This window comes from Amblyomma mixtum, chromosome 5 (genome assembly GCF_055824585.1).
Source record: "Amblyomma mixtum isolate Tamu chromosome 5, ASM5582458v1, whole genome shotgun sequence".
Lineage (NCBI taxonomy): Eukaryota > Metazoa > Arthropoda > Arachnida > Ixodida > Ixodidae > Amblyomma > Amblyomma mixtum.
Genome location: NC_143016.1, coordinates 181,170,714 through 181,197,873, shown reverse-complemented (window position 1 = coordinate 181,197,873; position 27,160 = coordinate 181,170,714).

Sequence of the window (27,160 nt, the reverse complement as noted above, 5' to 3'; positions counted from 1 at the left end):
TCTTTGTCAAAAGTAACCAGGCTGCATGATTTTGCTTCTCAGTCGTATATTTAAACTATTATGATAGCGCTCAAGATCTAAATCTCTGTATGGTAAGGAGAACACTTGTCCTCACCTTCAAATAACTTTTCGACCTTCGGGAAAGCCGTAAAGGCTATACTATACTAATGAGAAGCAAACCATGCAGCCTGGCTACTTTTGACAAAGGCTGTACATTAAAGTCCCCACCCACCCTGCCACCCTGGCCGATTGCCGTTAATGTTCGATCGCGAGAGTTCGCTTACCGCTGTCAGCTCATCACCCCGCGTCTGCATGCAGCCTTGTTGTATCTGCTTTCTTCCTAAGGGGAAGAATAAGCAGGCAGGCCGGCACCCTCCTCAGGGAGGCGACAAAACTAAAAAAAACAAGCAGAATATGGTATCGGCACTTGGGCACGGAGGAGTGGAGGGAAGCCTTAAAGTCGACGCGATAGTTCGAGGTTACACACACCGAGCGAGCGACGACAAGGGCGAAACCAACACTACTCCGAACAGCTACGGAGAGCTCACCATGTTTTTGAAGCTAGGACGCAGTAAATACCCGCTTCCCCACAAGACACTCACAAGACATCTTGCAACTACATGGAGACGGCCCATTGCCAAGCGTTCATTGATACATGCACTCTTTTCAATTTTACCCAAGTCGTAAACGGTCCCACGCGTATAGTCGGCAGTTCTGCAAATCATCGTGACCTAATTCTTACTACTAACTCGGATATGATAGGCACAGTAAATATTTTGCCCGGACTCAGTGATCCTTCTTTACTTCACTGTAATCTTAGATTTACTGGATCGGCAGCCACGAGAAAGCGAAAGATTATATTTGATTACAACAACGCAAACTTCGAAAAGATAAATAGTGAGCTTTCGCTTTTTTTGGATGACTATCTTGAACCAAACTCCTGATGAAGAACCAAGCTCCTGATAGAGACGACAATGATTCTTTGCTTAGCAGTGTTGAATTTATCAACCAGGAATTTGAGGCAATGAAAGCAAAGGAGTCCGAGCTTATTGCTGCCAACAAGCTGTTGGCAGATGAAAATGAAAACCTGCACAAGAGGGTTGCAGAACTCGAACAATACTCAAGGATCAACAATGCTGAAATAAAGGGGGTTCCTGTGACTAAAGGCGAAGGTATTAAAAAGTGTTGGAGAGCATTGGTGATGCCATTGAGTGTCCTGCCGACTCTGCTGACTTTGACATAGTCCATCATGTAGCCATCAAATACAAAAATGAAAAAACAATCATTGCTCGGTTTATGTGTCAGTAAAATAAAAATGCATTCGTGAGCAAGGCACGTAAAGCTCGCCCCACAAAGGACCAAATTGGCTTCCCTGTGACTTCATCTGCCTCAGTATTTGTGAATGAGCACCTTACATTTGACAACAAGAAACTATTTGCTAGGGCTAAGCTGCTCAAGAAGGAAATGGATTGGAAGCATCTCTGGACTAACAACTGTCGCATTCTTGCGCGTAAGACTGACGAAAGCACGGTCTTTCGCATAAGTTCGGCAGCAGACCCGTAGGTTTCGACCTAGTTTTGCCACTGCATGGCTTCTATCTCAGTTGAATCCCCCTTTAGCATTCCATTATCTACTGATAAGTTTCAACATATATTTGCGAACAGTACTCACTCTCTTATTCATTTCAACGCACGCAGCCTCAGGAAAAACAATGAATCTATCGATAACTTTATCACTTCACTTCGACACTCGTTTTCTTTCATCTGCATTTCTGAAGCTTGGCTCTCCAATTCTGACGGCAACCTGTTTGGTTCTACATCTTGTATACCAGAATACTGCAATCGCCTTTCCAGCAGCTATGAGGGCGCTGGAATTTTTATTTCCCCAGAAATTTCATACCATCGTAGATCAGATCACGCTCTGAAAGCAACGCATTGCGAATCAGTTCGGATTGAAGCCAATCATTCACTATTTTCCGCTGACTGCCGTAAGCTGGTACTCGGCTGCATCTATCGTTCCCCGTCATCATCAATCCCTGATTTCCTGTTAGCGCTAGATGCCACATTAAATAAACTATCTTTCGAAAACAAGAACGTTATAATTGTTGGAGACATTAATATTAACCTTCTAGATACAGAAAACTCTTACGTTGTTTCCTATATTTACCGTTTAAGAGGTTTCGGGTACGAATGTTTCATAAATGCTGCAACCAGATGTACCTCCAGTGGATCTTCCGCGTTAATAGACCATGTTCTTACCAATATTTCGCCCTCACCCTACTCAGGGGTCATCGAACTCAACATTAAAGATCATTTCCCTATTTTCATTACGCACGGCGAAATTTTCCTTAATTCGCGTTCAGTCTTCTACACTTCCAGGTTGAATAGCGAAGAATTTATTAGGGCGATCAGTGATACTGACTGGTCTCCGTGCTTTTCATCGAACGATTCGAAGCGAGCAATGGAATGTTTTTGCCGTCTTTTTTCCATCTGCGTATCTCAGAGTACAACACCAGTAAAGTGTCGAAAGAATTACAAATTTCCCCACAATCTATGGCTGACAGACAGTTTACTAAGCTGTACCGTATTTTCCGGTGTATAAGACGCACCCTTGTATAAGACGCACCAGCCATATATGCAAGCTGTCACTGAAAAAGTTCGTATATAAGACGCACCCGTGTATAAGACGCACCCCAGTTTACCCAGTTAGGCTAGTGAGGCTTAATTAAACACGCTTGCGCGACTATTGCGCAATGCACCGTACCTGTGAGCAATTCTTAAGCAACGCTAAGTGATCGAAAAAGGCAACACTCACGCCATACCCGTCCACGTTTTAGGAAAAAAGAAAGAAAAAACAATACAGCTCCCCATATGTCCATAACAACATTTTATTTCTACTTGAAACCTTCGAAGTCTTCATCTTCAGAGGCGCTATCAAAAGGTTCACCCATTTCTGGAAGCAACTCGGCTGAAACATGCACTACGTACACGGAGCAAAATAAGTTGCAAAGGGTGACTAAAAAAGAACGCCGGCTTGTCTTGACAATGGCGAGAAGCGCGATTGTCACCATCATTTGGCGCTTCTCATTACTTTTGCTTGGGGCCTCCGAAACAGCCGCGCGTTTGTGATCCCGGAAGTCGTCATCCCCGCCGTTTCATGATAAAGATCACCTAGAATGTCGCGCACTGCGGTCCCGGTATTGAAGTATTAACCGTGTTACAACCGCGTTATTGGCAGTGATATTTTTCAGGTGAAAAAAGCTTGAGCATGAACCGGAGTAATCGATGAACTCGCAAAAAAAAGATGAAAAATTCGCATATAAGACGCACCCTTGTATAGGACGCGCCAGCAAGATTTTCGTAAAAAAGCCGCGTCTTATACACCGGAAAATACGGTATGCGACGCAAAGAAAATTTATACAAAAAAACTAAGAAGCAGCCTTTTAATGTTTCTTTAGCTGCACGCTACAAAAACTACGCTACTGTGCTAAATAATTTATTGAAACATGCGAGAAAATCTTATTATGAGCATGAAATACATAAAAATGAAAACAACACTAAAAAGCACTCGAAACTTTTGAGTGACTTCCTCAAATTACCCAGCGCAAACAGCCCCTTTACTGAAATTAATTTCAATGGTACAGTCTACACTGATCCATACGACATTGCAAATGCCTTTAGTGACTTCCTTTCTGCGCCTCATAATAGTCGTGCACTAATTTCAGAGATAAACATAAAGCGCTCAAAACAATCTTTTTCCTGTTTCCCCTCGTGAAATCGAACTGCTGATTACTGGCCTCAAGGACACTAGCCCTGGATTAGATAAGATATCCTCTCGGCACCTTAAACTTGTAGCCAATCTGATCTCTGAACCACTTTGTGATGTTATTAATGTCATCCTAAAGACAGGTGTTTTTCCTGTTTGCCTCAAAACAGCTAAGGTAATCCCAGTGTTCAAGAAAGGAGACAGACGATTAATTTCTAACTATTGACCTATATCTATTTTATCTTCTCTCAGTAAGATCATCGAGAAATTGATAGTTGAACGCTTAAACAGTTACCTAGATAAATTTAAGATTATTTCCCCCCCATCAGTTTGGTTTTCGGTCTGGCAGCTCGACTAACTTAGCACTGATCTCTTTGACTGATTTTATCAAGCAAGGTATTGATAATGGCGAGTTTGTTGGTTCTGTCTTTCTAGATTTCACAAAAGCTTTTGATATGATTAATCACTCCATATTGCTTCAAAAATTCGAATTTTATGGTATTACAGGTCCCGTGTCGCGACTGCTCAAAAGCTATTTACAAAATCGTCAACAAATAATCAATATTGGTGGAAGCTTTTCCCAAGCTAAAAATATTAACCAAGGTGTTCCTCAGGGCTCTATTTTAGGACCCTTACTATTCTTACTGTATATTAATGACCTTCCTCATTCTATTAGTCCAACTCACTGTGTCTTATATGCTGATGACACTACCCTGTCATTATCTAATACATCCATAGATGATCTAACTCTTGAATTGAATGCCGTTCTAAGTATTGTAGCCAAATGGTGCACTGATAATCAGTTGTTGATTAATCCCTCTAAAACGAAATTCATAGTGTTCAAAAGTAGCCAGAAAATTATTTCGTGTCCTCCTACGTCAAACCTTTGTTCTTGTAATATTCCGGCTTCTGATAACACCAACTTCCTCGGCGTTATCCTTGATTCAACTCTTAAATTTTCCGTCCATATCGCTCATCAAAAAAAAAATCTATGTTTGGCATCAGAGCTCTAATTAAGGTGCGTCCATATTTTCTATGCAACCTACTCCTATCTTTGTATTATGCCTTCATACATAGTCACATCACTTAGGGGATTACTGCATGGGGAAATACTTATCATTGCCATTTATCGTCTCTGCAACACTTACAAAACCAGGCCATCCGCATTATTACCCGTAGCCCTTTGTCATCTGATGCTCGTTCTTTATTACAGGAGCACAGTATTTTACCAGTCCACCAGCTTTTCCAGTATCACCTTGCAATCATGTTCTTTAGATTACTACATGGCACCCTACATTTTCAGTTTGTAGACCCCAATCAGCTCATCAATCACAACCCTACCAGATTTGCAGCAAGAAACAATTTTCTACTCCCCAAAGTCCATACCAATTATGGTAAATCGACGTCGTCGTTTCAAGCCATTTCAATTTGGAACACATTGCCACCCAATCTAAAAACATCAATTTCCTTGCCTGAATTCAAAAACAAACTTAAAGTATTTTTATTGGAATGCTGATGTGTTATTCTCTTTTTGCTGATGTGTTATTTACCTGCGTTATTGTGATTTTTGACCTTGTTTTTGTGAAGTATTGATTTTATATTTTCTATATTTTGTCTATCCGCTAACTATGCTGTGACCATTTCTTGTACTAATGATTTATCGAGGGTCCCGGTGCAGTCTTTGACTTTGGGCCCCTCGTCTGTACATTTATGTTGTTTTGTATATTTTTTGGGACCAATAAAGCCTAACTTCCGTCTTGTTCTTCAAAAAAAAAAAAGGCTTCGAACATCGTTCTGTTTATGAAAACTGGGGCCTATTCACAAACCTTGTTTCGAATCTTACACAGGTGTATATTCCGAAGAAAACAATACCCTCAAATTCGCAAGCAGCATGGTATAACACATAATTAAATCGGCTTTCTAACAAGAAAAAGCGCTTATTTCGCAATGCCAAATTGCGTCAAAGGGAGCAATGCTGGCATGCGTACACTATCGCGTCCACCGATTACACTCAAGCCGTCTCTACTGCAAAATCAAATTTTTTGAAGGACACCCTGCCATCTATGCTCAAAAATAACCCTCGAAAATTTTGGAACATTGTAACTAACACTCAAGCCCACACGAAGATCTCTTTGGTTGACGGGAACGGTTTACCTGTGCCTAGTCAAGAGTGCGCGTCTATTTCAAACGATGCGTTTACTCTGAACTTTTCTTCCAGAACTAATACTCTATTGCCATTTTATCCATCCTCTGATTTCATATATATGCAACCAATAGTAATAGATACAGCTGGTATTATAAATGTTATTGACGCTCTGAAATATCCATGTTCTGCTGGTGTTGACAGCATATACGCAAGGTTCCTCAAAGAAACTAAGTTGTATTATTCTGTATTTTTGTCAAAAACATTTCAACAGTCATTAAACACAGGTGTTCTTCCAGAGCACTGAAAACGGGGGAAGGTGATTCGACTTCATTAATGTGGTGATAAACAATCACCCCTTAATTATCGCCCCATTTCTCTTAGCATACGTGTAAAATTCTCGAACACGTCATCTACTCAAAACTGGCTAGTTTTCTTGACTCAAACTTTTTCTTTTATTCAGCATAGCATGGTTTCAGGAAATCATACTCTTGCGAGACGTAGTTATTATGTTTCACAAATACCATGCTGACGTTTATTGACAATCATTCGTTGGCTGACTGTATCTTCTCAGATTTTTCAAAAGCGTTCGATAAAATTAACCATTGCCTTCTACTACTTTAACTCAAAAGCCTAAGTATTGACGCAAATCTCCTGCGCTGGATACAATTTTTTCTCAAGAAACGATCACAGTTCGTGTTTGCTAACAATAAGAATTCACCATTAACTCATGTCGCTTCAGGTGTGCCACAGGGTTCTGTTTTGGGTCCCCTTCTTTTCTTAGTATATGTTAACGACCTCCCTAAATGTGTTACTTCCCCTATTCATTTGTTCGCAGACGACTGCGTTAATTATCGCGAAATAATTGGCCCTACCGATGTTTCTGTCTTACAAACTGACCTTAATAACATAGCTGAATGGTGTGACACGTGGGCCATGGATTTAAATGTTAAAAAATGTAAGGTCATGCGAGTGTCACGCAGTAATATGATCCCTGCTTGCTATGTATTAAACAAAATACCTTTGTATCCTGTTACTTCTTATAAATACTTGGGTGTGCATATAAATAATAATCTTAGCTGGCAGCAACACATTGATTACATTATTAACAATAGTTGCCGCATGCTTGGATACTTGCGCCGCAACTTTTCTAAGGCTCCTCTTTGTTCTAAACTAATTATGTACAAGATACTAGTTCGTTCTAAAGTAGAGTATGCTTCTGCAATTTGGGACCCTGGTCTGGGGCACCTAACATCCTCACTAGAAATGGTTCAGAATAATTCAGCACGTTTCATTCTTTCTAATTATAACCGCACTAGCAGCATTACTTCTATGAAACTAACACTGTCACTGCCATCTCTTGAGATACGGAGGAAAGTGTCGCGTATTTGCGTTTTTCAAAAAAATTATCATCATAGTCACCTGAAGCATGCATTCGTTGTTCAGCCATCTTATCGCTCATCACGCATCGACCACCCTTGTAAAGTAAACGTCATCACTTGCAAGACCAACGCCCTTTATCATTCATTTCTTCCTCGTACATCGGCAGAGTGGAATCGCCTTCCGTCTGACATCGCGTTAATAAAGGATCATGGCTTATTTCGTGCAACACTTTCAAGGTACCTCAAAGCTGATTCTTGACATCTCTCCTAGCATCCAGTTACCTTGAGTCATGTTTCTTGTTTTTATGTGTGTACCTGTTCCGTTTACGATTGTTCCATCTGCTGTGCTACTGTATACTTTTGCCGTTTATTCCCGTATTCAGTTAATATTCTTAACATGTATTTTTTCTTTATTTATGTGCTTCTATTTGCTGTTCTGTATTAGCCTTTTCGTTTGGTTTAGGTTTTATTGTGCTCTGTTTATTCTCGCTATATAGTATGTGTACCACTCCCCTCTGTAATGATTTTGCGCTTGAGGGTAATAAAATGAGAATGAATGAATGAAACAAACTCATACCCAAGTCGCTACATATACAGTAAGATTTGGCCTAAGCAACTCCAGAATGCGTGTGGTGCGGAGAGATAGCCACCCACTACCACTCCACATGGGGCTGTCGGGCGAGGCCGATAGAGCACAAAATTACAAACCCCTCAGTCAAGCAGTGGGAGGAGCTTCTGTCCAGCTACGACCCGCAAGAGCAGCTTGCGCTCATTGAGCGGGCCGAGGAGGCAGCAAGAAACAATGGGATCCGACAGCGACGGGCATTCTGTTCGACGACCGCCGAGCACGCTTGTTGCTACGCCGCCGCCGAGTGATTCAATTCTTTGCGGGCGCAAGCCAGCTGAAATAAAGAGTTTCATTTAGGAGCCATTCTCGCTGTTTTCCTGTTCGCCGGACTGCAGTCACCACTACGTCACAATATACTATGCCACAATGAATTCAGTTATGTTTGGTTATGGCGTATTACACCTCTATGGCCTCATCAGGATTATTGACAGCTATAATGCGACAGTTTTCGCGGACGGACGGGTGGACAGACAACGATGAACCATTAAAGGTTTTCGCCTTAAAAGACGCCACGTTTATTGCCATAACGGCGGTGGAAGGCATCCGCCCGCGCCTGCCGTCGGGCATTAAGGTCTTAGAAAATTTTCGTAGGAAGGGGTCGAACGTGGAGGGCGCAACTCCACATTTTGCGCACTCGTATCCTTTCCTCGGTGTGATACTTCTGTTGAATGTGTATCCGGTCCAGAAAGCGACGACCAGACACGGTCTGGGCAAGACGCGTGTATTGGTTTGTGAGGTGCACCTCACGCAGCTCCCGACAGGTGTTCGTCACCCTCAGGGCGAGCAGCCTGGCATTGGAGGTGGAGATCGAGTGGTCGCGCCAGCTTTTGATGATCTTACGGAGGGTGACCTCCAAGATATCTTCGTCCAGCTTGCGCAAGTAGAGGTAGGGGCTCGAATAGAGTAATCGACTCGTAACTAAAGCATGTGTGAGTCGCTGGGCATCTCTGTTTCGTAAACCTCCGCGTTTGTTGGAGACTCGACGGATCATGCGGCCTACCTCGTCGTCAACATTGTGCAGCTCGGCCAGTGTTGTGTCAGAGAGTGTTCTGTGTTCTGCTAACAGAGAGTCCGAGAAGACTGATCTCCGATGCCTCGCGGATGGGACCGCTGATGAGGGAGATGGGGATTTGAACTTCAGCGTCGGCCGAATATGCACAACTTCTGATTTCTGGGGTGAGCACTGGAGGCCGCAGTACGCGGCATAGTTGTCAACTACGTCAGCGGCTGCTCGCAGGCATTCCTCCATGTGACCCACATTTCCTTGGGTGGCCCAAAAAGTGATGTTGTCGGCATACAGCGCACGCAGCACGCCTTCGACATCAGACAATTTGGAGGGGAGGTGAAGCATTGCTAAGCTGAAGAGCAGATGGTACAGTACAGCGCCTTGTGGTGTGCCCGTCATGGTCATAGAGTAGGGGCCGTGCTCTTCGCCCTGGATGCGAATTAGGGCCTGGCTATCTGTGAGAAAATATTTACTGTAGTTGTAGGTGTTGGCGACGCAGTCAGTCTCACTCAGGTAAAGCTAGAATGACGCTGCGCTTCACATTGTCAAATGCCGCCTTAAGGTCCAAACCAGGGCTACCGTGTCGTTATGGGGACGCTCGACAGGAGTCAGCACTTCATGTTTTAGCTCGAGGAGAATGCCTTGAGCTTAGTTTTGCGGCCTAAAGCCGAACGTAGTATCCGCGAAGGTTTTGCGATTTTGTAAGTGTTCTGAGAGTCTATCTCGGACCATAGTTTCCATGAGTTTGCCCAAACGAGACGTCTGGTAAATGTCGGAGGTTTTCTGTATTTATTGGTTTGCCGACCTACAGGACAAAGGTGACAAGCGCAATTTTTCATTCTGTGGATAGAGAATGTTCTCCTTCCTAGACGGCACTTATGTATTCTAAGAATTCGTGCGCCGGATACGGTAGGCTGGCCAAATTTTCGACCGTTACCTTGTCACGCCCGGCGCCGTGCCTCTAACACAAATAATGTTGAAAAGAGAACACGATGATTAATCGCCTTCGTTGTTATCTCATTAATAACTCTTTCCCGCTGAAACGGACATAATTCTCTGTAAGCGCAAGTGTGTGCGTCCAGTCTGACGCGCTGTTACATGCTCTCCGTCAATATGTACCAACCAGCGGGTACGAGCCCTCTTCTGGAAGCCTTCGTATCCCAGCGCCCACATATATTGCCACGAAGTATGACCTGGTTACTGGTGATAGAAGAGGACCAAAGGTAGGGAATAACATGCAAAGATACAGCAGTGACATGACAGCAGTTACATGGCAGCGATATCTAGTACCATTTCAGCTTCACGTTTTTCCTGAAATAAGTAAAGTGCTCAGTAATGTGGCAATATTTGTGGTCTCGGAGTCGCGAAGGATTTACAACTGCAACACGAGCTTTGTTCATTTCAGTCTGCCGATAACAAAAAATGCTCTAAATGCAAGTATGAGCACAAAAAGCTACAGTGAAGACTAAATCTAGTGTGGATATGCTGACCAAGTTGTGAAGGGGTTGGTTTCACTTGAAGTCTCGAAAAAAGAGACACTCAACAGAAAATAAAGCTTTGCTCTACTGTTAAGGCACTGCGTCGAAATCACGGAGACACTCTCACTGGAAACGAAGGCTTTATAAGCAAGAAAAGGAAAAAAAAAACGAAATGCAGGTGTCGCCAGCACCGGCCAATTTCGCAAGTAAACTACATGCGTAGCCACCAATTTTCGGACGCTGATCCCGGAAGCTAGGCTATACTACCATCCACTTCAAAGCGGTGGTTTCTAGTGCTTTTTTTCTGCAGACAACACGAGTTTGAAATGAGTCCAGGAAAAAAGTTTGTCAATTTTCTCAGCGAAAAATACGTCTTCTGCGTCCGAGGCAGTATTAACATACCTAGAAAATCCCAGAGAATCAAGTTCTCCTGTAAACTTTAATTGGATGAAATATTCCTCAGTATCCCTTTATTTCACATTTCTTACACGTTTGTATTTCGTAATCGCTTTCCCATTTCTTCCCGAGTATGTTGTGTTACAGTTGACTTGAAGCAACAGAGAAAACGTATGCGTTAGTGATTGAATGTCCTCTAGAAGGGCATTCCGGATGCGTGCTGTTTGCTACACCATGAAAACCTGACTATCGACGAAACGTTAACAATGAGCCGCTGTGGTGGCTCAGTTGTTATGGGGCTCGGCGGCTGAACCGAAAGATGCAGGATCGACCCCGGCTGCGGCACTCGAATTTCGATGGATGCGAAATTCTAGAGGCCCGTGTACTGTGGCATATCAGTGAACGTTAAAGAATCCCAGACGGTAGAAATTTCCGGAGCCCTTCACTACGGCGTCCCTCATAGCCTGAGTCGCTTTGGGACATTAAACCCCCATAAACCAACCAACCATACGTTAAAAAGGCGCGCTGTCGAAATATCTAGGGCCATGAGTGTCGCACACTAACCAAAAAGCAATTGTTCAAAATTATTCCTTACAGGCGGTTCCTATTTTTTACCGCTCAAGCTTGAATAATCGAATAAATGGTAACACGAGGGGTCTTTAATCAGAGAGTTCTCTTTTGCTAGTCATGCATGGTAAACAAGACAGAAGTAGTCTTGGACTTTCGTTCTTTGTGTGTAATAAATATTTATTAGCATGTTGTTTTATGTTTTAAAAAGGTTTTCAAGGTGAGGTTTACATAGGTATAAAACAAAGCAATTGCAGTTCTTCGACAACGAGCGTTACCGCAGCGTTGTTGCATAGTACGTATAGAGCGGCTTTTAATCTTGCCATACATACTTTGCGGACTTTCCGGTATTCCAGTGTATAAGAAATCAACCACTGAAGGGCAGTTCCATTTTTGTGTACTGTGCGTTTAGCGTGAAAGTGTCAGCCATTTGGAAAGAAGCGGAAGTGTGAAGACGAGTAAGACAATAAAACAGCACACAAGCAAAAAATAGTGGCCTTAAAATGTAGTCCAGGCTCTGTAGAAGGAGGTAGCATGAGAGGGTAATTAGTTATATACCATCATCATCATCAGCAGCAGCCTGGCTACGCACACTTCAAGGCAAAGGCCGCTTTCACATATCTCCAAATAACCATGTCCGGTGCCACCTGCAGCCATCGTATTGCTTCAAGCTCCTTAGTCTTAATACATGAACCAGTAATCTATATTTGAACGCATTAAAATTATCAGAACAGGCAACAGTGCTAGACGCCGGTAAACTCTCCCAAGAAACAGTGCAGCTTATTTAGAAATACAACACGTTAAAAAACACAGAAATTATGTAGAAATAAAACAACATTGCAATATTATCAGTAAGTGCAAAAGTAGTGAGAAAGTATAACAGAGGAAAACTTGTGCGTTCGTTAAATGGCAGCGATGATTTGGAAGAACAAAATAAATTAGACTTCAGTAGAGCATATCGGGCTGATGGTGTAAGTCATTACACAAGGTAGCGTTAAGGATTCCTTTAAGCGGAGAAACCGGAGTAGATTTTAGTGTTCGCGTATCGAGAAAATAAGGATTGATCGAGACGTCCATGACGTCACCCCACATCACCTCGCACGGTACTGAAATGCACCGCTACGATGAAGCAGTACAGTAGTCATGAAGTCATCGCGCACTTCCTCAACGGTCTGCAAGGTTTTCGTTATTCTGTAGCGCCTTTGAGGAAAGAAAAGAAAGTGTGCTAAAAAGAACGGTCGAGCCGAGACTCGAACCGCTGCCGCTTCGGTCAGGAGACGGCTGCGCTACCCTTGATCACTGAGAACCGGTCTTACGATGTAGTTCAAAGAAGGCCTTGCTTTTCTTATGCTAAGGAAAATTAGAGCCCCATCCCGTCGATATGGATCATGTCGAATAATCTCGGCCAAAAATTTTTGAAAAGTTGAAAACTGTTAGACACTAATATTGAAGATTTACTAAGCGATCTTACTTGTCGTTTCCCGAATTCAAGCTTACTTTTACCTGGTGACTTTAACTTTCCGGCTATTAACTGGTCGTCATTAACAGCTCCTGCCAATGATCCCGAAGCTCAGGCTTTCCTCCAGTCCTGTCTCGATTTCTCTTTGCAACAACTTATTTCTGAACCTACGCGTCGTTCCGCCACTACAGCCAATATTCTCGATCTTATCTTGACAAGTGACCCTTACCTTTGCTCCAACATTGCGCTCTTAGAAGGCCTTTCCGACCATTCCATAATCACGGGTAACCTGAATTTTGTGCCCCATAAAAAGTTATCTCGTACTAAACAAATAAGGTGCTACAACCGAGCAAACTTCGGCGAAATAAACGCTCAGTTGTCAGTCTTTGCTGATCATTTTCTTCGCGATTTTTCTTCACGCTCCGTGGAAACGAACTGGAACCTGTTCAGCGTGAAACTTACTACTCTCATTGACAGATTCATACCCGTCATCAGTATCCCTTGCACTAACACAGCGCCTTGGTTTAATAGGCATCTACGTCGCCTTAATAACAAGAAAAAGCGCCTTTACAGACAAGCCGACAAGAACAGACACTCGGAATCTTGGCAACGATACAAACTATGTGATAAGGAATATCAGTCTGAGCTGATATCTGCACGTAGGCACTTCTTCACACACGATCTACCGGCAATGCTAACAAACAATCCACGGAAGTTCTGGCAGATAATAAGCCCCGCTAATCACCCTGACATTACTCTTACCAACGCGGAAGGCAGCAGTGTTCCAGTGGCCGAATGCGCCGAACTTTTCAATAACGCATTCACATCCGTTTTTACCCGTGAAGATCTCCCTCTACCTTCTATTTCTGTCAGCACTTCTAATACATCAATGTCCGAAATATTTATCAGTGAGACCGGTATCTTATCCTTACTAGGGAAGCTTAAAACAACATCAGCATAAGATCACCTTGGCTTTAATAACAAAATACTCAAAAATTCATCTGATGGTATTCATCGCATCTTGTCCGCTATTTTTTCACAATCTCTATCATCAGGCGTGATTCCGCTGGACTGGCGCGTAGCTAAAGTTGTGCCAATTTTCAAGTCTGGCGATCGTTCCTCACCACTAAACTACCGACCCATTTCATTAACTAGCACTGTTTGCAAACTTCTTGAACACGTAATTCACTCGCAGGTAATTAACTATCTTGAAGAACATAACTTTATCTTTAAATATCAACATGGGTTCCGTAAAGGCTACTCATGCGAAACGCAACTTGCCGGATTCATTCAAGACATACATTCATCGGTTGATGCTGGCATTCAAGTAGACTCCATATTTCTTGATTTTTCTAAAGCTTTCGACAGAGTACCTCACAACCGGTTATTAATGAAACTAGCACTGCTTAATATTCACCCTCTTCTCATTGCATGGGTTAAAGATTTTCTCTTTTCCAGGTCTCAATTTACAACTGTCAATAACCACAATTCGTCTTTCAGCCAAGTACACTCTGGCGTCCCACAAGGAAGTGTGCTTGGCCCCTTACTTTTCCTAATATTTATCAACGATTTACCGGATTCCATTTCTTCCTAAATCAGACTTTTTGATGATGATGTAGTAATTTATCGCAAAATTTATTCTAACACCGATTGCCAATCCCTTCAATCTGACCTAGATTCAGTAACAGCATGGTGCTCAACCTGGCTTATGCAACTTAATCATTCAAAAACTAAATTGATGTCTTTTACTAACCGAATGTCTCGAATTCAAACAGCATACTCCTGAAATAATAGCTCACTCGAGCTAGTCACCACGTATAAGTACTTAGGACTTCACCTTCATTCAGACTTAGCATGGAACCACCATATTAACCTTATGCTTGCATCTGCTAATCGGTCATTAGGTCTCTTAAAACATAACCTAAAGCATGCTCCTCCTCACCTCCGTGCTCATGCCTATACCACACTAATTCGACCTAAAATTGAATATGCCTCGGCTATTTGGGACTCTTAGAAATCTTACCTAATAAATAACATTGAATCATTGCAGAACCGCGCCGTTCGTTTTATTTACTCCGATTATTCACGTAACACCAGCGTTAAAGAAACGCGCAGGTCTCCAGGATTTATGTCTCCGCCGTAAAATTGCACGACTATCACTTTTTCATAGACTTTATCATCATCCATCACTTCATAACGACTTTTTTTCTTTGCCTTCTTCGATTTTTGACCGCCGCGATCATCCCTTTAAAGTTAGACGTTTCACGTGCAGAACATTTATCTATGCGCATTCATTCTTACCACGCACAATATCTGACTGGAACACTCTGCCTTCACATATCGCAACCACCACTGATCCTGATAAATATTTTAAACTTATATCTTCAATAATTACTGCTTAACTCTTCGCACACATTGTTATTTTATTTGTTCATGGCTTCCTTTTTTGCAGGGTTTGTGACTAAAAAGATTCATTGTATTAGTGTTCTGTTTGTATAATTTTAATACTGCAGTAATCTTCGTTCTTTGCCGCGCTGCCATTCTTTTGATTCTTTTGCTTTCTTATATGTCATGCAAAGTCTCTCATTTGTGCTTTTGATTGATTCTTTTGCTTACTTTTGTCAACCAAAGTGTCTTATTTGTGATTTTGTTAGCTGCTTTATATTGGTGGTTTTTTTGTTTTTGTTTTTATTATGTTCAATTGCCTGTGCCCCCCCCCCTATGTAATACCCTCTCGAGGGCCTTTAGGGGTATTCTGTATAAATAAAAAAAAATAAATAATGGTTCATTCTTCGGGTATGTAGCCAAATCATTAATATGTTTCCATCGCTCGCACCGAACAGTTTAGACTAACATAGAAAACCAATGGGGAACGCTTTTTAACGATAGCAAAAACGCTAATAGCAGACTGCCTTCGGATGATCTTCGAATATATTGATTATTATAGTGAAATCTTACATTGTATGAAAAAATTGCCTTCAAAAACGGTTTTCCGCTAAAAAAACTGGGAGTGGCTTAGCTCAGCTTGGCCAGGACATATATAGCGAAAGCGGTTTCGTCGACTGACATTTCGGTAGCGACACGCCATCGTTGTCGTTCAGCACCCTGACGGCGTCTCTTCGCGAGACGTTCCTCTCGTTCTTCGAGCTCCTCGGCCGCCCGCTTAACCTTTCTCGCCTCGTTTTCACGCTGTCGGGCGGCCTTGTATACCATGCGACGACTTCTGGGTCGGAAGACTCGATTTTATGCAGCCTGTACGACTGCCGTGACGAGCACAACCGCTGTCCTTCCATGGTGTGTGCCTCAGGAGCGAGCGCATCGCTTCCGGCTTATATCCCAGCTACGCGGCGCGACTCTGCGCATGCGCCGTGCAGCGGAGCCGCTGCGGCGTCATGTTTGCCATGGCACTGGTTGCCGTGGTAACGGCGCATGCGCAGTGGTCGCCTTTGGCAGGCACCGCGAAATGCGCTTCTGCTAGCCTGTAGTGTACCTGACGCTACAAAATGCTTTTGTCCAGAACTCTTGGGTATGAACTCTTGGTCCCATGCACGGTCGTCCACGCAGCGTCCAGTGCAGCCTGCGTACGTTTTCCGCGTTCTCCTTGTTGTGTATCGGTCGGACGCCAGGCTGGAACAGAACAACGTTTATTGATACAGTGCCTTTTTATAGGCCGATGGGCATGTCATTTGCCGACGGCTGCTTGCGTGGCTGATAAGCGATACATGAAAAATGCAGTGTTTAAAACATGCGCTATCAGTACACCACACTCCTTTCTCCTAAGATTATCTGCAGAATCCAAAACTGACTGCTAGACATCAATGCCATAACGCACGACAGGTCGTCGAACACGCGTTGATCTTCGCGGCTCGACCGGTACTTCGGTGGCTTGGCCTGGACTCGCCCCAGGGTTTGCTTCTGGGCTAGCAGACCGCGGATGTGGCTGCCTGGCTGTAGGAGGAAGCGACGTGGTAATCCTCGCTTGTGACTGGGTCAACTTCGAGCCGCGTTAAGGCGCTCCTCAACTGGTTGCGGTGCCTGTGATGCTCGCCTTTGTTTAGCTGTACCACGTACGACACCGGACCTCTGACTGCCACAATCCTGGCAGCCTTCCACCTTGGACCTGGACAAAAAGCTTTTAGCGTAGACCGCATCACCGATATGAAACCTCTTAGACTCCGGTCGTTCTTACTCAGGCGCGTGTTGCCGGTCCGGATGGGGTCTGTCTAACGCTGACCTCAGTCTTCGTCCGAACATTAACTCTGCCGGCGATTGTCCCGTGACCGAATGTGGGGACGTGTGTTGCTTAAACAGAAACCGGGAAATCTTGCACTGTGTCGAACCTTCATGCTGCTTCTTCAATGCTTCTTTAACTTCTCTTACCATCCTCTCCGCCCTACCATTGCTGGCTGGATGATAAGGTGCAGTGAAAATAGCACGTACACCATTACACTTCAAAAACATTTGCAACTCCGTGCTAGTGAAAGCTGTGCTGTTATCTGAAACGACAACGTCTGGTACGCCATGTGTCGCAAACATCTTCCTTCAGCTGTTGATGACAGCCGTAGCTTTCATGGATGGCGTGATTTGGACTTCAGCCCAGCTGCTGTACGCGTCTACCACGGCTAAGAAAACTTCTCCTTTAACTGGTCCAGCGAAATCAATGTGCAGTCGACTCCAATACTGATCTGGCTTGATCCAAAAATGCACTGGAGCCTTGGGATCGCTTTGCCGGTTACTCTGGCGGGGATGACAGTGCCGAACAAACTCCTCAATTTCGTTGTCTATCTTTGGATACAACATGAGGGCTCTAGCTGATGCTTTCATGGGACTCATCTCTGGATGATTTGCATGCAGGAGTTGAAGCACATTCTCTCTTCCTGAAGTTGGAATTATGACGCGATTCCCCACAGTATGCAATCACGATGCAATGACCACTCCGACCATCTCACCTCATAAGTGGCAAACTTGCTCTCCGCTTGTGTTGATGACCAGCTACTGAGTAGCCCTTCCTTTACCTGAGATAGAAGTGAGTCCTTTTTGATCAGCACAGCAATGTCCGCCGCTTGCGGCGGTGCGCACCCGACCGCTTCCAACAAGAGCACGTCCCCAGGCGGTCTTGGCTCGTCCTCGTCTCCCGGAGCTGACAGATGACTGAGTGCATCGGCGTTGGAGTTGTCTTGGCCTCGTTTGTACTCAAGGTGGTAGTTATACGCAGACAACAGTAAAGTCCAACGAAGCATTCTGGGTGACACAGCTTCGGGAACTCGCTTGTGTGTGTTAAACAGGCCGAGTAACGGCTTGCGGTCTGTTATCACTGTAAATTCTCGTCGAGCCAGGTACTGGTGGAAACTTTTTACGCCAAATACCAAAGCCAAACCCTCTTTATCAATCTGAGCATAGTTACGTTCACTGACACCAAGAGTGCGAGAAGCATAAGCTATAGGCTGCTCCTTCCAGTCATCCGTACGATGGGCTAGCACTGCTACCACCCCCACAGGAGATACGTCGCAGCACAAAATTAAAGAACTCTTGCTATCGTAGGGCACAAGTACAGAGTCTGAGCTCCGTAAATTTTTCAGTCTCTCAAAAGTCCGCTAATGCTCACCTGTCCACTTCCATTCGTGGTCACGGTCCAGCAGTCGATAAAGCGGTTCTGCCGCTTCAGTCGTGCCCCTGAGGAAACTGATGCGAAAATTCAGCAATCCCAAAAAGGCTTCCCACTCCTTTTTGCTTGCGGGCGCAGGCGCTTGCTGGATGGTGTCCGTCTTGCTTCTGCTCGGATGTATTCCTGCGTCATCAATCCAGTTTGCGCAAGAATTCGATGCTCGTCTGGTTAAATTAGCACTTGTCCTTCTTTACTCGTATATGTGCTTTCTGCAGACGCTATAGCACGGTCTCTAATCTGTCGGCGTGCTCTTCGGCGTTACATCCAGAAATTAATATGCCATCCAGATAAGCTTTCACTCCGGGAATGCCCGCTAATAGCGTGTCGATGACTCGTTGAAACACCCAAGGTGCGACCGAAATGCCGCACGGCAGCCGTTTAACCTTGTACGGTATCGGTAACCTTGTATCGTGTTAACTGTGAGCACCTCAGCCGACTCGTCGTCTAGCGTGAGCTGCTGATCAGCTTGGGTTAGATCCAACTTGGTAAAAAACTTGCTTGAACCTAGAGCTGTGAGCATTTAAGCTGTAGTGGGCAAGGGGTATCCACTGCTCTTAAAAGCTATGTTTACGGTCTTGCGATAGTCACCACAAAGACGTAAAGCTCCGTCTTTTTTTCTTACCACTACCAGTGGTGTTGCCGAGTTGGAGTATCTGACGTGCTCCCATACCCCTTGTTGTACCAAGGGGTCCACTTCTTTGGCCACGACGTCCTTGAGGGCCAGTGGAACTAGTCGACTCTAGAGAAACACCGGTTGGGCGTCATATTTCAGTTCGATGTGAACTGGCGGTCCGGTGAAGCGAGGAAGGTCCCTGCGAAACACCTCAGGAAATCGCGAAGGCATGTCCTCCACGTTTGCTTGACCCATGTTTATGTTCTGCGAGAAGTCGCTGTTGAACCCCTTCGTTCCTGAGTCCACACACGAAACGATCCCGCATCATGACGTCCAACGGTAGCTGGGCGCTGCCAAAACCACAGTCTTCGGCAAGCTTCCGAAGCGCCGTGACGTAGTCCGCAACCGATTCTTCGGCAGCCTGGTTTCGGCTGTAGAACAAAAACCTTGCATACAGCTCCGAAGGCTTTGGAAGCAGGTGCTTGCGAACAGCAGTCTTGATTTCTTCGTAGGTTGCTGCTGTCGGTCTTTCTGGCTTCACCAAAGTTACGATGAGCCCGCACACTTCTTCGCTGCAGCAGCTCAACAGGACTGCTCTTTTCGGCTCTTCTTTCGTTATCTGGTTCGCTTCGCAGAACATTTCCAGGCTCTCGCCGTATTCGCCCCATGACGCGTTCGTGCCGAGACGCTACTCGCCGATCCTGCCGACGGCCATCGCCGTCGCTGCCTCGTCGCCAACTGTTGTGTATCAGTCGGACGCCAGGCTGGAACAAAACAACGTTTATTGATACAGTGCCTTTTTATAGGCCGATGGACATGTGATCTGCCGACGGCTGCTTGTGTGGCTGATAAGCGATACATTAAAAATGCAGTGTTTAAAACATGCGCATGCGCTATCAGTACACCACACTCCCAATTAGTATCGCTGCCTCGTTAGCCATATCCTCTCTGGTGTGTGTTCTGTTTGCACAAATTTACTATGTCCGATTTCATCAGAGACAAGAATAAAAATGATATGGACTGTAGGCAGCAAAACTCTAAAGCACGTGTGCTCTCATAAAAAAGAAAGAAATTATATCACTGCCTTTCGACCCCAGATGGCTGGCATGATTATCAGAATATATAGCATGGAGGCTGCCCTATACTTTCAGAATTTCTGATGATTGCGTTGTATTACTGCATCGAAATATATTTTTTTCCGCGTACTCACATACCGTAAGCATCTGCTGTCGGTAAGGCGCTATAAAGGATGTACAAAGCAATGCCATTTGTAGTTCCGAGGAATTCCCTATTTTCACTCTACCTGAAGTAATCACTGAATGAGTATCACACAAAATTCTCGCTGTGTTGCTATTTCGCTTGCAGTCCAGCGGGTATCTTTAATTGTGTCGAATGTGCGCCTGTTTCTACGCGACGCTGTCCTGTAAGGCTTATGTTTATGAATTTAATTAATTCCAGTCAACTGTAATCGGTGAGTGCACTTTTACTGCATTCAGTTATTTCATTTGTTCCAAATATTTTCAACCTGATCTTTTTGGATTCAATCGAACGCACTGTAATTAGTGCTCAAAAATTGCTGGTGGTTTTCTGCTGCAAACTACGACATATTGTGCGAAAACAGTTTTGAATGGTGGTCAGTAACCTCAAGTACCTGAAAGCGCGTATCCTCACCTATCATGTCTTGTACAGAGATAGAACTTGATGAAGATGAAGACGTTCAATGCACAGCGCGAGAAGGTGCGGCAGATTGGACCAATTTCCCGCTGTGGGTATGTGTCATTAAGCCTGAGGACATCATCATCATCATCAAGACGCGTGATCGGTCCTTGTCATTGTACTGCTATGATGCCTTTTTACTATGTATGTGCTTGTTTAGGCGAGAAAGAAAAAAAAAGAACTGCAATAGCATAGTGCTGCCGTTCAGTCGCCAGCGAAGACGACTTGACCGCGTTGCTGTGGGTTCGAAACCCAGTCGCTGCAATATTTATTTTATTTCTTCAGGTTCGTCAAGGTCACCCTCGTTTAAAGACTTCTATCTTTCTCGCAGTTTTCTGTATCACGTGACTAACTTCAGAGGGTTTACCGCACACCGGCATTTTCCAAGTTTGGAGGCCAATAGTAATCTCGCACTAAAAATAGACCACCTTTATTCTACGCTATGTGCATACTCGAAAACGCAATGGTTGGTGTTAAACGGACAATGAGAACAGCGTTATCAGATTCATTTATTAGTAAAATTCTATAGTTCAGTTCAGTTCAGCTCAGTTTATTATCTTGAAAGTCCTCCCTAGGGGCATTACATAAGGGTTGGGTTTTTATACAAAACAGTAAGGATCATGGTAAACAGTTATTGAAAATATGGCCAGATACAAGTTGGAAAAACGAAGATGGGCAGGTAGCAGAAGCGATTTCGTGGGGAAGGCAGTTCCAGTCTGTGGCAGTTCGGAAAAAAAAAATGAGGCAGTGAAGTTGGTGCTCCTGGCGCGTGGGCGCGCAACTTGAAGTGGATGGCTGGTTCGATATGATATGCGTGCTGCTGCTGTGATGTATGGTGCTTGATTAAGGGACGAAAAAAAAAACTTTTGGTATAGTGGAAGGCTGGCAATGCGACGTCGACAGAAAAGCGCTGATAAACCAGATTCTTCTTTGAGAGATTAAACGCTGATATTATATGATATTATATGATAGTTCGGCACTTCGTGGCTTTTTTGACGCTTGTCCGGCAGCGAAAGGTGCATTTATTGCTAAAATATTTGAATTCGTAGCTGAAAAACTTCTCCCGGCTGCTCCGATTTAAACTCGCAGCTCTCTGACGAAGAAATAGGAGAAGAGTGACGTAAAGTGGCGAAAACGGCGACGAAAACGGGGACTCCTTGATTGCTGATCAAGCTATACCGTGCCGCCTAGCAGCAGCCGAAATGAAAACTACTGCCGGCCGGACGTTGAAACCTCTATCAGCGGACGTTGATTCGTTTACGTTGGCACCAAGATTACAATGAATCCAGTTCCCATTAGGGCAGCAAAGTTCTCGCAAAGAACTGCGGCCTGCACTTCAGCGAGCTCTAATCCACACAGCACGCGATGCTTTTGAGGGCTGAGGCGGCTAGTCTGACAATATTGTCTGAGCTCCGAGGAGCCGGCAGCTTCGCTATAACCGCCGAGCCACAGTCACGGCCGATGTATAATGCGTGGCACTTGCGAGCATATTTAAATTGTGCAATAATAGTCCTTTTAGGGCTGGTTATGCAGCTCAGCGTCTTGGTACGATGACAACGAGAACACAACGAGCGGTACGTTTGCTAACGTGGAGAGGCGCCGAACACTGGCTATACACAGCTCTTTTTTCTTGCGTCAGTTGCGTGCCGCTGCACAAACTTCGTCCAAGGAGCCTTTAAAGAGGCACTTGGAGGTACTGTGCTGATCCGCACTTGTAAATCAAGGCGCGAACGAAAGCATGCGAGTAAGCAAAACACATAGCCGTGAAGCACGCTAACGTATGCCGAAACTCAGCTGGCCGCCTGCTGTGCTGCCAATAGCAGGTTTTCTTTGACTTCCAACATTCAGGGTGTCTTCTTTCCGTGTTCCTCGTGTGATAAAAGTGTACTAGTGGTTTCAAAAGAAGAATGGATGAATGGATGGAAAACTTTATTATGAAAGCGAGTTTGGACAGGGCCACCGCACAGCCCTCACATTAAGCGCATGTCTCCAGGCCACCTAGGGTCATGGTACTGGCACCCTGGTCACACAGCGAAGTTGCGTGTCCGGGTCCTGCGACGAAAGGAGGGCCTCCCATAACTCCCATGTACCGATGGCGGGCTGTGCCTGCGGGGGAGGATCGGCAGGGCAGAAGAAGAGGATGTGGTCCAGGGTGACGTGCGATTCTCCGCAGAGAGTGCCCTCTGGGGAAACATGGCGGAAGTAGGATAGAAGCTGAGGGGTAGGAAGAGTTCGGGTCTGGAGTCGCCTCCAGAGGATTTGTTCGGAGTGGGATAGGCGGGGGTGGGGAGGGGGGTAGAGTCGACGGGCAAAGCGTGCTTGTTGAGTCAGTTTTGAGAATGTGTGCGCCCACTCCCTCGAGAAATCCCGGCTGGGGTCGCGATTTTCCCGGCAAATAAGTCCTCGGGCTATGTTATCGGCGGCCTCAATTCCGGGATTGCCAGAGTGGGCCGGCACCCCCACGAGATCAATACGCCTATCGGAATTTAGGGTGCACATTCTCAATATCTGCCACGCGGGGAGATGGACGCGTCCGCGGGCGAAGTTAAGAATGGCTGTTTTGGAATCGCTAACTATACAGGGTATCCCAGCTAAATGTAACCACGCTTTTAAAAAAGACGAAGTGCCCTAGCCGAGTGAGACCAACTGAGGGTTGTTGCCAGTCGCGTGTCCTAGTCTGCAGTATATTTTTTATTATGCGAACGTAAATAATTAGCAGGGACTAATTAGCTAAATTATTAATTATTGCCCTCAGGAAGAAAGTGTCAACGCAGGAATTGTAGATACCATAGAAAAATAACCATTTGTCGTATTCGCAACCAAGTACCACTGATACAGCTTATTTTATTCTCCTTAAAAGACAGCCCGCGAAATACAAAAAAAACCACGTGATAGGGAAGCAGTTTCAGCGCTCCCAAACGGTCGGTCAAGCAACGACATCCGCTCATGTTCGCAACGCTGTCCCGAACAGGGTTCGGCGTTTTGAGGTGGTTGCGAGATATGCGGCAGGTACTGCTTATGCATCATGGAAAGTAAGCGGGTGCTGCTTTTCAAGGAAGTGAAGCGCGGCTCCCATGGAACGCTTTTTCACGCGAAACCTCGCCTCGAGGGACAGCCCGCGTTATCAAGTTGGGAGGACTAGGAGGTCGTGCTCTCGTCTCTGGACCCACCATCGCAGCTTGCTGCGGTGCTTCGGGGTGCCGACGTCATGAACAAACACCACATGAACGTTCCGACGTTGAGTGGGACCGTGCGGTGGTCCAGGGACCCAAGGGGGGTCTAAACACACTTGCCATAATAAAGTTTTTATCTCTCTCTGTCTCGAGTGATAGGCATGTGTCCCTGCCGCCGAACTTGCACCGTCACGCGCTGCAGAAGCGGTAGTTCTAGCGACCATGCGAGAGTTGCTGCCGTATATATCGCAACCATCGCAAAACGCCGAACTCCGTTCGGGACAGCGTTGCAAAGATAAACGAATGTCGTTGCTTAACCGGTCGTCTGGAAGCGCTGAAACTGCGTCCCTATCACGTGGTTCTTTTTGTATTTCGGGGGCTTTCTTTTAAGGCAAATAAAAGAAGCTGTGTCAGTGGTACTTGGTTGCAAACATGGCAAACCGGTTATTTTTTTATGGGATCTACAATTCCTGCATTGACACTTTCTTCCTGAAGGCAATAATTAAAAAGTTAGCTAATTAGTCTCTGCTTAGTAATGACGCTCGCATAATAAAAATATACTGCAGACTAGGACACGCGACTGGCAACAACCCTCAGTTGGTCTCACTGGGTTAGGGCACTTCGTCTTTTTTAAGAGCTTGGTTACATTTAGCTTGGACACCCTGTATAAGCCGCACTGGTATGGGCAATGGCTATTGCTATAGCTGTTTAGTCTGCTTCTTCCGGGGTACCAGGGGGGTCTATGAAATGGGTAAGAGGGGAGGGGGGGGGGGGGGGTCTGCTGGATGGTAAGCCATAGCTACTGAACGGTCTGAACCACACGCGGCGTCCACCCAGCGCACATCCTGTGAAGTGCCAAATTCTTTATGCAGAGCTTTGGCTCGCACGACTCGGCGGGATTGATGGTATTCAAAGTTGAAATTCTCCGGAAGGGGTTGGGGATAAGCGCGGTGTGTATGGCGCGAGGGAGAGAGATGAAGTCTGTAGTGTGTGCAGGTATGCGAATTCCCATAGAATCCACTATATATCGTCCGGTTTCCGTGCCAAACTTATATGCTTTATTATCGATCAAACACGTAACCTTCTTGCACGTTTTTCAACCTCAGGGATTCCTGCTTATTTTCTCGAATTTCGTCATCACGCTTCTACTTGCGAGATTGGCCTTTGGGCGGCGATACCTATCATTTATTTTTTGCCCTTTCCTACCTTAGAAAAGTGCTGCTTTAACTAAGAATGGTGCTTTTTATGGTTATGAGTTGGTAGCCTATAGATCCAAGCCAACCTCAATTTCTTCTAAGTGTCCCTTTAAGCTGTGCTGCGTAACACTCGTTACGCAGCTCAGCTAACCCTTAGCGAAAAAGAGGATGTGCTAAAAATGCATTTCAAACGTATTGTATTAATTTCATATTTATTTCGCATTTTTTTGTCCCTATGCTTAGACTGCAATACGAATGCTTTCTTAGTATACTAGGAATAATTTTTTGAACGTTCTTAAAAATACGTGAAAAATACATTTTTGCCCGTTTAGCGTATTTATAATGAATTAAAAATATGCATTAGAAATAGACTAAAATATACATTTAATACATTAAAATTATATTTACTCGGGCTTAAAAGATATCTACTGGGCTCCACGGAATGAGACGGGTTAACGCTTCAACTGGAGAACAAATTGTACACGATTATTTATCATCAATTAACAGGAGTGTGAAATTATAAGGTCACGTGACTGAATGGGAACGGCAGATACCTACACACAGCATACCAACACGACGGTGACGCGGCAAACTCGAAATCCTACGACAAGCGCTGTACTTGGCTTGCCTTATATATACCCACCGAGAACGACGCACTTTCTTGCCCGGTGAGGCCTTTTTTTGCGCAAAGACTGTGGGCTGCCAAATTATCGCAGAAGTACCCTACTGATCGCGTTTGAATCTGCGGCTAATGGAGAACTGAATTGCTGTGTTGAAACTTGCGTTAGGCATAGATCAGGAGTCAAACTGTCAACCAAAAGATACATGCGCGTCTAAGGAGCCGGTCGGCCTTGCCAGTCGGGGTCCGTTCCGCTGGCATATTCGGGCCCACAAGTACCCAAGGCGCTTTTGCTGGTATAATGCTATCACGTTTTCACAGGGAAATGTTCAAATGACATCTGAGTCGAATGTCATTCGAGAATTGGAATGATATTCGGAATCGACGGACTCCCGCGGTGCTACACGACACTTTCCAAACGCATTCGAAAGCCTCAGCTAGTTTTCAGTGTACAGCGATGACGACGGTGGCGGTCACACTAGTCCGACAACGGCAGTATATATCACGCTCAACAACAGCTTGTTATTATAGTGAAATATCTAGTTTACTATAATATGATTGTAGAGGGACATGTTTTTCAGGCCAACGACACCGACGAATCCGGTCGGCGGACGGTCAGCCTTGTCGGCGGCTGAGCGAGAGCACGGTGATGAGGCGGCGGTGTGAATATGCTCGCGCTTCTAAATGAACGAAACGAACGGCTATATTTCACATCTGCACACCTGAACACTCACCAGCGATAAGCGCTTGCCAAATCAATTACAGTCGACGACGGCTCTCTTCCCTTCCGCGACGACTAGGCCCAGCGAGTACGCAGGGTTGGATCAGGGACTGCGGCGGTTGTGAAGAGCGAATCACAAGCTTTAGTGAATGCAAATGGCCACCGGGTGTAGTTTTGGCAACAGTGACCTGAAATAAACTATTCCTTACATCGCAAGGCACGCGTACGATGAACGGGAAACGCCGGTGTGACCCAGACTGCCGAGCCGTGCTTTACGGCCAGCAGCAGTCGTCGCCGTCGCTAGCTTGTGGATAACAAGTTAGGCCGTTTCAGTTAAAGCGAACAGTCGCCAAACATACTTCTGGATAAAGTAGTTTACAAAAAGTACTCGTCACGTAGGAGAAACCCGGGACAAGAAGCGAGAAGCGCCGATGCTGCGCGATGCCAACAACCCGGCTGCCAAGTGTTTCTCAGGCATGCGTTCGCATCATCGCTTCCCACATATTGTCGCATTGCGTAAACAAGCACGAGTACAACCAGTAAAAAAGAAACCAGATTGTTTAATAGAACTAAAGCGCAGATTGAATTTTATGGTATGAAAAGAGCACTAGCTGTTCGTACGCAGCGATGTAA